Source organism: Lactuca saligna, chromosome 7, assembly GCF_052625555.1.
Source record: "Lactuca saligna cultivar CGN05327 chromosome 7, ASM5262555v1, whole genome shotgun sequence".
Taxonomy (NCBI): Eukaryota; Viridiplantae; Streptophyta; class Magnoliopsida; order Asterales; family Asteraceae; genus Lactuca; species Lactuca saligna.
In genome coordinates, this window is record NC_136423.1 from 155187089 (window position 1) to 155200164 (window position 13076).

The window sequence follows — 13076 nt, forward strand, 5'->3', positions numbered from 1 at the left end:
TGGTTTGGGTTGCAAAGTGAAGTCATATTGAATATGTTCCTTGATACTTTTGCATTATTGGGAGTTAGACAAGGTATTGGATTTCCGGATTCCAAGAAGAGTAGTGATGGTTATTCTTCATTGATTAAAGTTAATGTGTCAAAGATTCATTATCTAGAGTTGTTTGCAGCACTGGGCTATGTGGACGAAGTCTGATTCAAGTAAGGAAGAATTGTAACACCTAGACCTAGGAAATTTCCATCCCCCCCCCCCCCCCCCCCGAAGTATTTGATTTGTTGAAAATTTGTGTCCTATGTATCACTTAAGTGAAAATGCATGACTTCGTTCCTATGCTAGATGTAGTGGCAAAAGTGAAAACCCTAATTTTTAGGGTTTGAATAGTATTTATGCATCCTTAACTTCTCTAGTCCTTTTCTCTCATTAGCCTCTATCTCCCAATTTATCCTTAGCGAACCCTAATCCTTTGTGTGAGCCTTTTTAAGCTTGAGAGTGCATTTTTGGTGTTCTTGAAGAAAGGAGAAGGAAGGGAAATCATCTTGGAAGCTTAAGGCGTCTTCGATCCAGAAAATTTTCACCCTTAAGCATCCTTTGGAGGTATAAAGTCCGAAACTTGATGACTTATATGCTTAGATCTTGTTAACCTTGAGTCTATGTTCATTTTTGGTCCCATAAGCTTTTTGTTCATGAGTATGGATTACTCTAACCAGAAGAGCTATCCTTTCAAACGTTTTTAGGTGTTAGGAACCATAAAAATGTGATCTTGGTCCTTATATTCCTTCCATGTAAGAGTTATGATGTCTTAATCGATTATTAGGTTAGGGGTTTTAGCTTTTGGACCTTTTCTAGCCATGGAAAATCATAAAGGTGGAAACTTTATGACTTAGAATGATGTTTTGGATTTAGATCTAAGTTTGGATGAAAGGTATTTAAGGAAAAAGATCTTAATGAGAAGATTTTGACCCAGGCGGAGTACCCTCAGCGTACCAAGAGGTACGTTGTGCTTACTGGGTTTCAAACCCATGGTTTGGATGAGTCACGACTATGCCTAGCCTAATGACTGGCTACGTAGGGATTTTGAGTAGTGGATTAAACTAGGGGCATTTTTGGTATTTTGAATAGTGGATTATGTTTGGATCCTTGTCATTGTATATGTGACCGATAGGGTCAACAGTTGGAGCAATGATCTATTTAGCTACATTTCGGACTATGAGGTGAGTTTTTCCTTGCTATACTTTTGGGTCGAAGGCGCCAATGCTAGGCCACTATATTATGTATCCTCGGATATTTGATTGATGTTGTGTTGGTTATATGATACATCGGTAGATTTGTATGATCACTTGTGTTCATTGAGTAAGTGTTAGATTGGTATATCAATCTGATTTTTTTTATTTGCTGGTAATTGATTGTTATTGTGTACGTCGACATGTTATGGTTTGTTGGGTGGAGGCGGTTCTGATTTGTGCTGAAGGTCAACATACCCAGGGCGGTTCAGATAGGATGAAGGCCCAAGATGTAGACCAGTCAAGCCGAAGGCCCAAACATCGGTCCAGATAGGTAGTAGGCCCTGCAAGGCGGTCCAATCAAGCCGAAGGCTCATATTTGCATGTTATTATCTGTTAGGTTATGTGTGGTACTTTAGTGTAACTCACTAATATTTGTCTTACACTTTAATTCTTATGTTTTAGGTACTTCTGATGATCTGGGCAATGCGAAGTCTTCATCGATAACATCATTCAGATTTTATGAGATTTGATTTTGGGATACTCGAATTTGTGATTTTGACACTTTGGAAGCTATGTTTTGTAAACATTTATGGTATTTGTTTGGTTTTGAAAAATAAAAATTTTACCTTGATTTTTTGGATGTTATAAAGATTACGTTAATGAACAAAGTTTGGAGGTTGATGAATATGCTCGAAGTGTATATAAAAAACATTCATATTGAAATTAGGAAGGAGAGTGATGAGACTTGTCGTATGAATATATAATGATGGATAAGGAATACATGTGGTGATGTATTATATGAAGATGGAAATAGTGAAACTTGCAAGCGTATGATACGAACATGAGCTATAGTTAGGATAAAGTTAAATATAATGGAATTTTTATAAGTTACAATGACTGGTGTAGGTTAATATCCATTGTTGTAAAAAGGAAACTGAAAGAAAGATTATGGCATTTGTTAATAATTTCTTCAAAGCAGGATGAAGGGTGATTGTAACACCCACATATTCAAGTTAGACATTTAAGATATAATAGATAATCTTAGTCGAAGATGTAATCACTATCTTAGTGATATAAGGAATGATTATATCCAACTTCGTATGAAGAAGTTATGCTTCTTCAAAGTTTCACGATCAAACCAAAACGACTATATGCATCAGGAAAAGTGAATCGGAGATCGATTTCTTATTAGCCCAAGTAATCTACAGAAAAGTATAGAAATCATAAAATCAGGAGTGTGTATATAGAGAACGCCTAAATATGACTTCATATGAGGAAATTATGATTTTTTGAAGTTTCAGCATAATTGTGTTAGCATACAAACTAGATTTTAGATCGGTCGATTGATACATAAAACAATCTGAATGAGAATTCAAGATCGCATGATTATGAGTCCGTCGATATAAAGACAGTCGAGAACGGAAATTGTATGAGAGAGTTATGATTTTATACGGATTTTAACAGTCTAAGCCTATTAAATACACAACTTTAAAAATAAACTGAGAACTAGCCGACATAGTGTAAATGAAAGGTGTAGATCTTGTCGATAGCTACGTGTGGATATAAAGAACGTTGAAAACAGAGTTCATATGAGGAAGATACAATTTTTCAAAGATTTCAAAATTCGAGTGCGCCTTAGCAAGCATGGTGTGCATCGCACATTGAAAAGAGGGCATGGATCATCAGAAAGAGGAAACCCTTCACAAATTACCCAAGACAACTGGCAGGTTGGATTCTATATGGGTAATTGTGGATAGGTTAACTAAATCCACTCATTTCCTGCCAATAAAGGAATCTAACAAGATGGAAAGATTGACCCGAATCTATATCAAAGAGATCGTAAGACTTCATGGGATACCAGTATCTATTATCTCAGATCGAGATAGTAGATTTACTTCAGGATTTTGGCAGTCGCTGCAGAAGGAAATGTGAACACAGCTAGCTATGAGCACTACCTACCACCCTCAAACTGATGGTCAAAGCGAGCGAACCATCCAAACACTTGAAGACATGCTCCAAGCCTGTGTGATTGACTTTGGCAAGTCGTGGGATACTCACTTGCCTTTGGTTGAATTCCCATACAATAACAGTTATCACACGAGCATCAAGGTTGCTCCTTTTGAGGCATTAACAGACCGAAAATATAAATATATATACCTAGGCCAAAAATCTCAATTTATAGATAATTGGGCCGAAGATGTTAATTTTCATAATATTGGGCCAAAAATGTTATTTTAACCAAAGTGGGCTCAAAATGTCATTTCATTTGAAATAGTCTATAAATGTATATTTTTGTTCTTAAAGGGACCTAAAGTGTCAATCTTACTAAAAATAAGACTAAATTGTAGAGTTACGGCTTAATGGGCCAAAAATGTCATTATTACAAAAGCGGGCCTTTTTCATCATTTTGGTAAACCATCAAGATAAAATGAACAACGTTATAACAAACAAACAAAATACATCGCTTCCATGTTTATTGGGCCTAATACTCACATTACATGTTTATTAGGCCTTCGTGGCCCATTTACATGCTTATTGGGCCTAATATTTACCATACACGTTTATTGGGCCTTAAGTGTCCATTTACATGATTATGAGGTCCGGAATGTACAACACATGTTTATTGGGCCTTTGTGGCCCATATACATGCTTATTGGGCCTATACTATGCATTACATGTTTATTAGGCCTTAGTGGTCCACCTACATGTCCGTTGGGCCTCATACATTCACACACATACTCGTTGGACTTTTCAAATATAAAGCGTACTCGGGAAAACATTATACATAACATGATACCATACTCGCGTGAACAGAGTTAAGGATCTAGTGATACATGTCGGTTGACACCTTTAGAGTGTACGATCGTAACCTGTAGTTATAACCAGAGTCTCCTGGAGGGAGAGCGGGATTTTGTGTATAGATCTATACGGGGTGACTCCCCACACCTGAGCTGTTCGCTACAATTAGACTAGGCCAGTCTAGGGTGACAAACCTTACCTTAATCAAGCTGGCGCGTGAAAGCGCCACGACAGACGAATTTGTCATAATCAAGTATGGTTAAAACGGCTCACTTAGAGATCCTCTCCAACATAATTATATGGAACACCTCTAAAATCTTGTTCATACGAAAACATACATACATTGATATTCAGTCTTAGGCTTGACACCCCAACACACTTATAAACAAAATATATGTGATTTTCTAGGGAAATACATAGTTAAACAATACATTTTACTTACAACAGAAAATACAAGATTTTTATCTGGATTACATCTTTATATACATTCCAAAAACAAATAGCACGCATGCATTAATACTTGATTTTGACACATCACGTTCAAACTACTTTACAGAAAATATCATATTTTCTGGTGTTTTATTTCAATACAAAACTTTTCATTCGAACATGCTTATGAACTCACCAATATTATATATGTTGATGTTTTCAAAATAACTTGTATTCTCAGGGAATCGTTAAGCGGAAAGGTCTTCAAAAACATGTGGAATTTGTTTAATTTTGTTATCATCATACATTGATTATTTTGGCATGTAACTCATGATACTACACTTGATGTAAACAATGTTGGTTGTATTATGATATGCATGATGATGGTGTTGTCTTGTTTTAATTATATACATTGTGATTATATTCCAAGTTAAAGTCACTCGAACCCCCGGACGTTTCCGCCGTCTGGTTCGCGGGTGTGACAAATAAATATATAAATACAATATTATCGGTTGAAAACCCAATTCCTCAACAGGCTCTCAAGCCCGACCCACTCGGTTTCTTTGTATATTCGATAGTGGTATGATGGTACAATCTACTGAGAGGTTCGAGAAGTTGAGGCCATTAGTACAATAAGTTAATGTATGGCCTATAATGACTATGTTATGCTTATGTTTTGTATTAGTTAAGACATCTTAGGTTTTAATATTCAATGAAAACATTTCTAAATATTTTTTAAGGGAGAAATTCGAAACTTATAAAGAATACTCTATCTTAAATAAGCGTAAATAAAAGGTCTTTTCGGGCCATGAAAATGGGGATGTCACGGTTCGTACTAGAGCACTAGTGTAACTGAACAAGGAATTTAGTTAATTTCTAGACTTAAACATAGAAACTAAGTACAAATGGCGAGGTGTGTGATAACATGCTTTAGGATAGATGCCTAAATTGCTATAGGCTTAAGCACTAGCATACAATAGGGAGATACATTAATTGCTATTATCTGCTATATATATATATATATATATATATATATATATATATATATATATATATATATATATATATATATATATATATATATATATATATATATATATATATATATATATATATATATATATATATATATATATATATATATATATATATATATATATATATATATAGTAGGTAATATATTGTTAAGATAACCTAATCGAACCAATGGGTATAGAATGACATGCCGATCACAAGGAGTGGTAGAGTCGTCAATAACGAAGTATGTCCAACACCTCAAAACGTCGGGGTAGGAGATGCTCAGTTGATAATGGATGAAGTTTAAGTAATGAAGCAGAACATACTAGATTAGAAAATGTGTGAGTTTAGAGAATTGATGAATCTCGAGGCCGATTCTTTCTTATGCCACAATGGTCCAGGAAGGAAACACTGAATCTAAAAATTATCAACGACCTAAAGAACCAGAGGTCTGAAGAATTGATGAATCCCGAGGCAAATACAAGTACAAGGACTTACGAATTACAAGCCATCATAGTTTAGTTGGAAACAGGATCTGGTTGGAGTTATTGGCTGGATTTCAGAAATGAAATTGGCTTTCATCACATGTGGTTTCACGGGAAAGTTGCAAACCACATACGCTATGAGGCAATTCAAGGCTTCAACGATCCACTGGTGAAATACATTCGGAAAACCTTTAAGTCCAAACAAACCACTACAACTAACATGGGAAGAAATCTTGACCCACTTCAAGCACAAATTCTGCTTAGCGGAAATATGTTGGACTTAGAGAATTAGCTCATAACGTTGAAAAAAGGAAGCATGTTTATTGATGAGTATACTTTCACCTATAAAATTGAATTCGCCCTGTGTGTTGTTCCAGACGAACTAGAAAATATCGATAGGTATGCCAAGGGACTATCATGGGAGTATTCAGTAATGGTTAAACATGAACATACTTTTGAGGTATCCATCTAGACTGCAAGGTATGTGGAAGACATGATCAAGAGAAGAAATGCCGATAAGGATGATGTTGGCAAGAAGAGGAAGAGTGAAGGATTCCCAAACTCCAATAAGAAGAACAAATTCTCGAAGTCTGGACCCAATAATAAAAAGTCTAAGGATAATGGTGAAGCAAGGTGGTGCGAAAATTTCAAAGTGAAGCATGTTGGACAATACATAGGAGCTGTAACCTACTACAGGTGTGCCAAAACCAGTCACTATGCTAACAAATATACAATCGACCATAATTTATATTTTGAGTGTGGAGAAACCGGGTATTTCAATTATGACTGCTCGAAGAAGAATGGAACTACAAAGTCGAATGTGTTAAAGGCGCAGGAAATCTATATGATCTTGGATGAAGCAACAGATGAAGTGGATGTCGTTTGAAGAGGTCGAGAGATGAGAGTCACATATCCAAAGTTAATATAGGAAGTAGTCATCTATAGCTAGTATAATGTTATGTAACCTGATATAAGAGGTATAACATAGGGTAAACTTAAATAACATTTTAACTGTTTCCATAAATTATAAAAATCCCTAATTATGAAATACTATTCAATGTGGTAAGTTGCTACATGATTATTTTCATTTATAGCAACTTGGTTAATTGTGAGACAGTTTTTGGAGTAAGTATGAATAGGTGTTGTTGGTAGTAAGGGCCCGTACTACCAGAAGCATAAGATTCATACTTGAATTAGAATGGGTCACAAGGTTACAAAGGCACTAGTAGTTGAATTAATTTTGTTTATGTCATTCATTAACATCATTTTGATATTGACTAAGAAGATGAATGTTATTCTGACCCTAGTGATCATAGCAAATCGATTCCAACTAAGATAAAATCTAGGAAGCAAGTTTCTCTATTTACAAAACCAAGTTCGATGTAGCATCCAAGTTTGGTCAAGACATTGAAGGAAAATATAATCAAAGTGATCGATAGAAGTATCACACTCGTCAATAATGATGGGTTTTATGCATAATAAATGACCTATGTGAGCATGCAACCCTAACTGTTGGATTAGAACACATACATTTATTGTTATATAGTAATAACAATGTATTCCTTGAAGATCTTGACTTTGAGAACAAGTGACACAAATGTAACACCTCTAATGGCTCACAAACACACCAAGGCAAGAGGATAATTATGAGAGAGGGGAGGGAGTTGCTCAAAGTTTTAGCTCTTCTACGGTTTCTTAGGATGCCATAAACTTAGATGGGGTGATCCTCCTTATATAGTTAATGTTGCTTAGTCCCAAAGCTAGGGTTTGAAGGTGGAAACCCTAATTTCCAGCTTAAGGCCTAAGCAACCCACGGATCCCCCTTCCAAAGGCCTTGGACGAAAATCCCAAGGGTCTGGCTAGAATTTTTGGCCAAACCTGCTTAGGGTGATCCAAGAGCCCAAACCACAACTATTAATTAGTTGCAAAACAGCCCATAAACTTTTAATTACTTCCTTTAATCACAAAATTAATTCAAAATTAATTTCTAATTAAATATTAATTAAACAACATGATTTCTAATTAATATATTATTTTCATAACATATTAATAAATCATTTTATATACTAATTTATTACTCCAAATAATAAATTCGACCTCCTCCTCAATTAATCATAATGTCTAGTTGCTAGTGTGAAGCAACCCAAAAAGACTATGTTACTATCAATTCAAGTGCCCACCAATAATAGTTATGGGCTTAGACACCTAATGCAACAGTCTCACACTTTGATATGTCTAATAACTATAATTGCAAGTATAACTTCAAAATTGACTAGCAAATTGTAGCTCTCAAAGCCGTTGTCGAACTTTGACCTAGTCAGTATTGTGTCCTAAGATAAGTGAGCATATAATCCTTCATTTTGCAAGATATCGCGAGGACAAATGACCTAGAATAGGATCATTCTCATTGTCCAACAGTTTGTTTCCCGATTTCTGATTCGTAATGTAAAAGAACTTATTCGAACACATCAATTCAGTCATGAATGATCCCGACACATAAGTGAACAACAAATCATCGATGGGCCCAAGATATCACTTTTCCCATTTAGGGAAAAAGGAACAAAAACATCGACTTATATGCTTTCACTATTTACGCATCAAATCGTGCACAAAAGTACTACAACGCCCTGTTCTGAATCGATTCCTAGTCTGAGATTATGGCCCGAAGATCGGTCAAAATAAGGATTAGGGCTTTTGAAAAGGTAAGCTCTAGGCCCATTTGGGTGTGGGAGATGTATTAGAAGTGATCAGAGTGTTCAATTCATGTTTTGGAGCCTAGGCGTATTTCGGTAAAGTGTCAGTTCAGGCTTTTGTGGAAAATGGATTTTGTTTGGATGGTCTTAAGAAAGTATGAGTTGATAGAAGTGTAGGGATTCTCGTTACCTTTCCATGGATATAAGGATCATTGAAAACGGGTTGATAACGAAGAATTTATGGCCTTTGGAAGTTTAGCGGTTTTCAGGATTAGTCGAGTATACGGGGCGTACTAGTGAAGAAGGAAGTATGCGGGGCGTACCTTGGAGTATATTGGGCGTAAGCTAGTCAGATCAGAACCCTATTTTAGGGTATTCGACCCTATTTAAGCTCCTTATCTCATAACCTAACCCTAATATCTTCAACTCCCATCCCTCTAAACCCTAGACATCGACCCTTAGCCCTTCTTTGAGTGTTCTTGGATCTTAGAAGGCCATTAGAGAGAATTTTGGTTTTATGAATCCATTTTCAAAGTAAGTGAAGAGCAAATCAAGGTGGTGATCCAAAACAGAAGTTGTAGATCCAAGATTGTTGCTTCATTTCAGATCATCTTGAGGTATAAAGTCTTGAACTTTCCAATTGAATGCTTAGCTCTATTATGTTGAGTTTTTGAGTCCTTTTGGTCCAAAGAACGAAGCTTTATGGTTCCAAATCCATTTTTAGGCTTAGGGTTGCCACCCTTGGTGCTAACTGAGTCCCTAAGGCTGGAAGTTTCCATCTTGGAGGTCTTAATGGGTTCATGAAATAGTTATGCTCATTTTCATGGAAGTATATTATTGTACTTTGAGTTTGGGTTCATGTGGGTCATATAAAGTCAGCAAGTCAGTTACTTTATGAATTAAGACGTTAAGTGGAGATCATGTTTGTAATTTGCTCCCTTGGTTTGAAGCATTAAGTGCTTAATAACAAAAGGACTTAAAAAAGAGTACGTTGGGCATACAAGCCGGTACGCGCAACGTACAAGTCACGAACCTAGTATGAGCTGCGTACAAATGAGTACGCCCCGCATACTTAGTCAGAATGGGTTTTGTGTATTGGGCTTCGTAGGTGAGATCCGAAATCCTGATGGGATATAGGATTCGGCTCGAGAGGTGCGACATTGTGATAGTTTGAGTGTCATGAGGCCATGGGTGGTAAGCATGGTTGGACTAAAGTAGTGTTAGGCTGCAATGGGATCGTAGTATTCATCAGTTCGAAGTAGACTTTTCATGAGATGGTCAAAAGCATGGAAGGGGGATCAGCTCATCCTTTGGGCACGCCGACCAGGGATGTCGAGAAATTTTTCTTTGTTTTAGGATGAAGGTCTTTGGGCTCCGTAGGCGAGCTTGGGTGATTATGGAAATCCAGGTTGGAACTGGTAGAGACCGTTGAGTCAAGGGTTTCATCTTGAGTTGTAGGATATGCGGGTAATCAGTATCTGAAGCACTAGGGTTTAGGATGTTTAGCCTTGATATCTGACCTCTTGGGGAACCTGGTGGTTGGGCCAGGTGCGAGACTTGTAGTCTTGGGGATTTTCTTAAGGGTAGTTATGTATCGGTCAAGTAAGTGATGACGAGAAGTTGTGGTGCATTATGCAAATGCAGATTCGGGGATCTTGGGGTAGGAGCGGAGTATTGATTTGGTTTTGGGTAAGATCCCGAATAAGAGTTTGCACATGTTCAATGTGAGAATTTCATTCCAATAGAATAAGGATTGGCATATTTATATGCATAGGGCATCAATCGTAGGGTTCAAGGGTAATGGATGGGTTTAGTTGATGGTAGTTAGAGTTACCGTGATGTGTCTTGGGTTGGTTTTATCCACAAAGGAACCATAACGTGGTTAAAGTGAGGAAAATATGGGTTGTTGAAGATAGGTATGAGATAAGACTACAGTGGGTCATGTAGCATTTATTCTGTTAGCAGAAGTTTGATGGCAAGGTGTGTAAGCAAGTCTGTCCAGTCAGTTTCTTTTCGGGAGAGGTGTGGGACTGCTCTGTGTGTGTGTGTGTTTGTAGCCCAGAAATCGTCTTGGCATCCGGTGCTTCTAGTAGTTGACAGATAAGGTAGGATCAGAGAGGTCTCAACTGCTTTTGAAAAGCAGCAAGTGGTAGCAGGAAGAGTTGAATTGGGTTTAATGACTTAGGATTCATGTGTTTCATCACTTGTATTTAGGATATACGATAAGTTGTTTGCAGTTAAATTAAATAATCTCAAAGTGGCTGACTAGACCCCATTGTGCAACTATCGTCAGAGTCTAACCATTGAAGGGATGAATCTCCTACTCGAAGGATCATTTGAGCATGTTGTCAAGTTGAGCGTTTTGCAGCCGCATTTGATTAGTAACTTTGTTCTTTTGGAAGCGACAAGGTATTACAGGTGTAAAGTATTCTATTTAGGATCCTTTTCTTATGGAATAAGTTCGATGATGGTTCAGTGTGGGCAGTTGTTGGGAAGGTAGGTCAATTTGGAGTTTCGAATTTCAAAAGGATAGAGGTGGTACTCTGCAACGGATAAAGGATTTGTCTTCTTTGGGGTTGAGATTTCTATTAGGGGTGTGTTGCTCATGTTGCCTGGTATGTCGGGGATGGTAATGAATGATTTCGAGGACGAAATCTATTTTAAGTAGGGGAGAGTTGTAACACCTTGTTTTGAATCGATTCCTAGTCTGAGACTGTGGCCTAAAGATCGGCTATCATCATTATTAGGGCTTTTGAAAAGGTAATACCTAGGCTCATTTGGGTGTGGGAGATGTATTAGATGTGATTCGGGTGTTCAGTTCATGTTTTGGAGCCTAGGGGTATTTCGGTAAAGTGTCAGTTCAGGATTTTGTGGAAAATGGATTTTGTTTGGAAGGTCTTAAGAAAGGTATGAGTTGATACACGTGTAGGGCTTCTCATTACCTTTCTATGGATATCAGGATCATCGGAATTGGGCTTATAACGAATATGTTATGGCCTTTGTAAGTTTAGCGGTTTTTAGGCTTAGCCGAGTACACGGGATATACACAAAGAGTACAATGGGCATAATAGTGAAAAAGGCAGTATGTAGGGCGTACCTTGTACTACGTTGGGCGTACTGACCAGGATGGTCGGGAATGTTCTTCATAGTACGTTGGGCCTACGCCAGTCAGATCAAAACGCTATTTTAGGGTCTTGGACCCTATTTAAGCTCCTTATCTCATAAGCTAACCCTAATATCTTCAGCCCCCATCCATCTAAGCCCAAAAAATCGATGCTTTGCCCTTCTTTAAGTTTTCTTGGAGCTTTGAAGGCCATTTGACAGCATTTTGGTGTTGTGAATCCATTTTCCAAGCAAGTGAACAGCCAAGCAAGGTGGTGGTTCAAAACAGAAGTTGTAGATCCGAGATTGTTGCCTCATTTCAGATCATCATGAGGTATAAAATCTTGAACTTTCCTCTTGAATGCTTAGATCTATTATGTTGAGTGTTTGGATCTTTTTGGTCCCAATATTGGAGCTTTATGGTTCCAAATCCATTTTTAGCCACCCTTGGTGCTAACTGAGTCCCTAAGGCAGAAAGTTGCCATCTTGGAGGTCTTACTGAGTTCATGCAAGAGTTATGGTCATTTTCATGGAAGTAGACGTTGAGTTTGGGCCCATGTGGGTCATATAAAGTCACCAAGTAAGTGACTTTATGAATTAAGAAGTTAACTAGAGCTCAGATCTGTAGTTTGGTCCCTTGGTTTGAAGCATTAAGTGCTTAATAGAAAAAAGGACTTAATAGAGGAGGACGATGGGCGTACAAGTTGTTACGCGCAACATACAAGTCACAAACCTAATAGGCTCTGCGTACAACTAAACACAGCTGAGTACGCCTTGCGTACTTGGTTAGAATGGGTTTTGCTTATTGGGCTTGGGTATGGGCTAACTGTTGGGCTTGTTTATTTTGGGCCCATTGGGCCATCAGGTTGTGGGCTGTTAGTGATGTTGGAAAAGGCCCTAGAAGGATTTAGGCCCAATTTGGAAACTTGTTCCATGGTTTGGGCCATGAGTGTTTTTAGCATTTTGGGCTAAAGTGTTTGGATTATTATTGGGTCATCAGAATATAGAGTGTGTTGTACTAAAAAGAAAGATTGGGCCTCATGGCAAGACCCATGTATAGTATTAGGCTCAGTTTGGAAAATTGGGCCATTGGTTGATTAATGGGCCTTTGGGACTTTCAGATTTCAATTTGGATCATAGTTTGGTCAGGGAAAGGTTAGCGGTAAAATGGTTTTTTTACCTCAGGTATGAAGTTATAGTAATGGATTAGAACCCAATTGCTAATTGGGTGATACTTTGGTATTATAGCTCAAGGAATTGTCAGGGTAGCAACTAAGGATTTTGTGCAGCAAGCTTCAACGTTCGAGTCGAGTCTCCTCACCAACCCA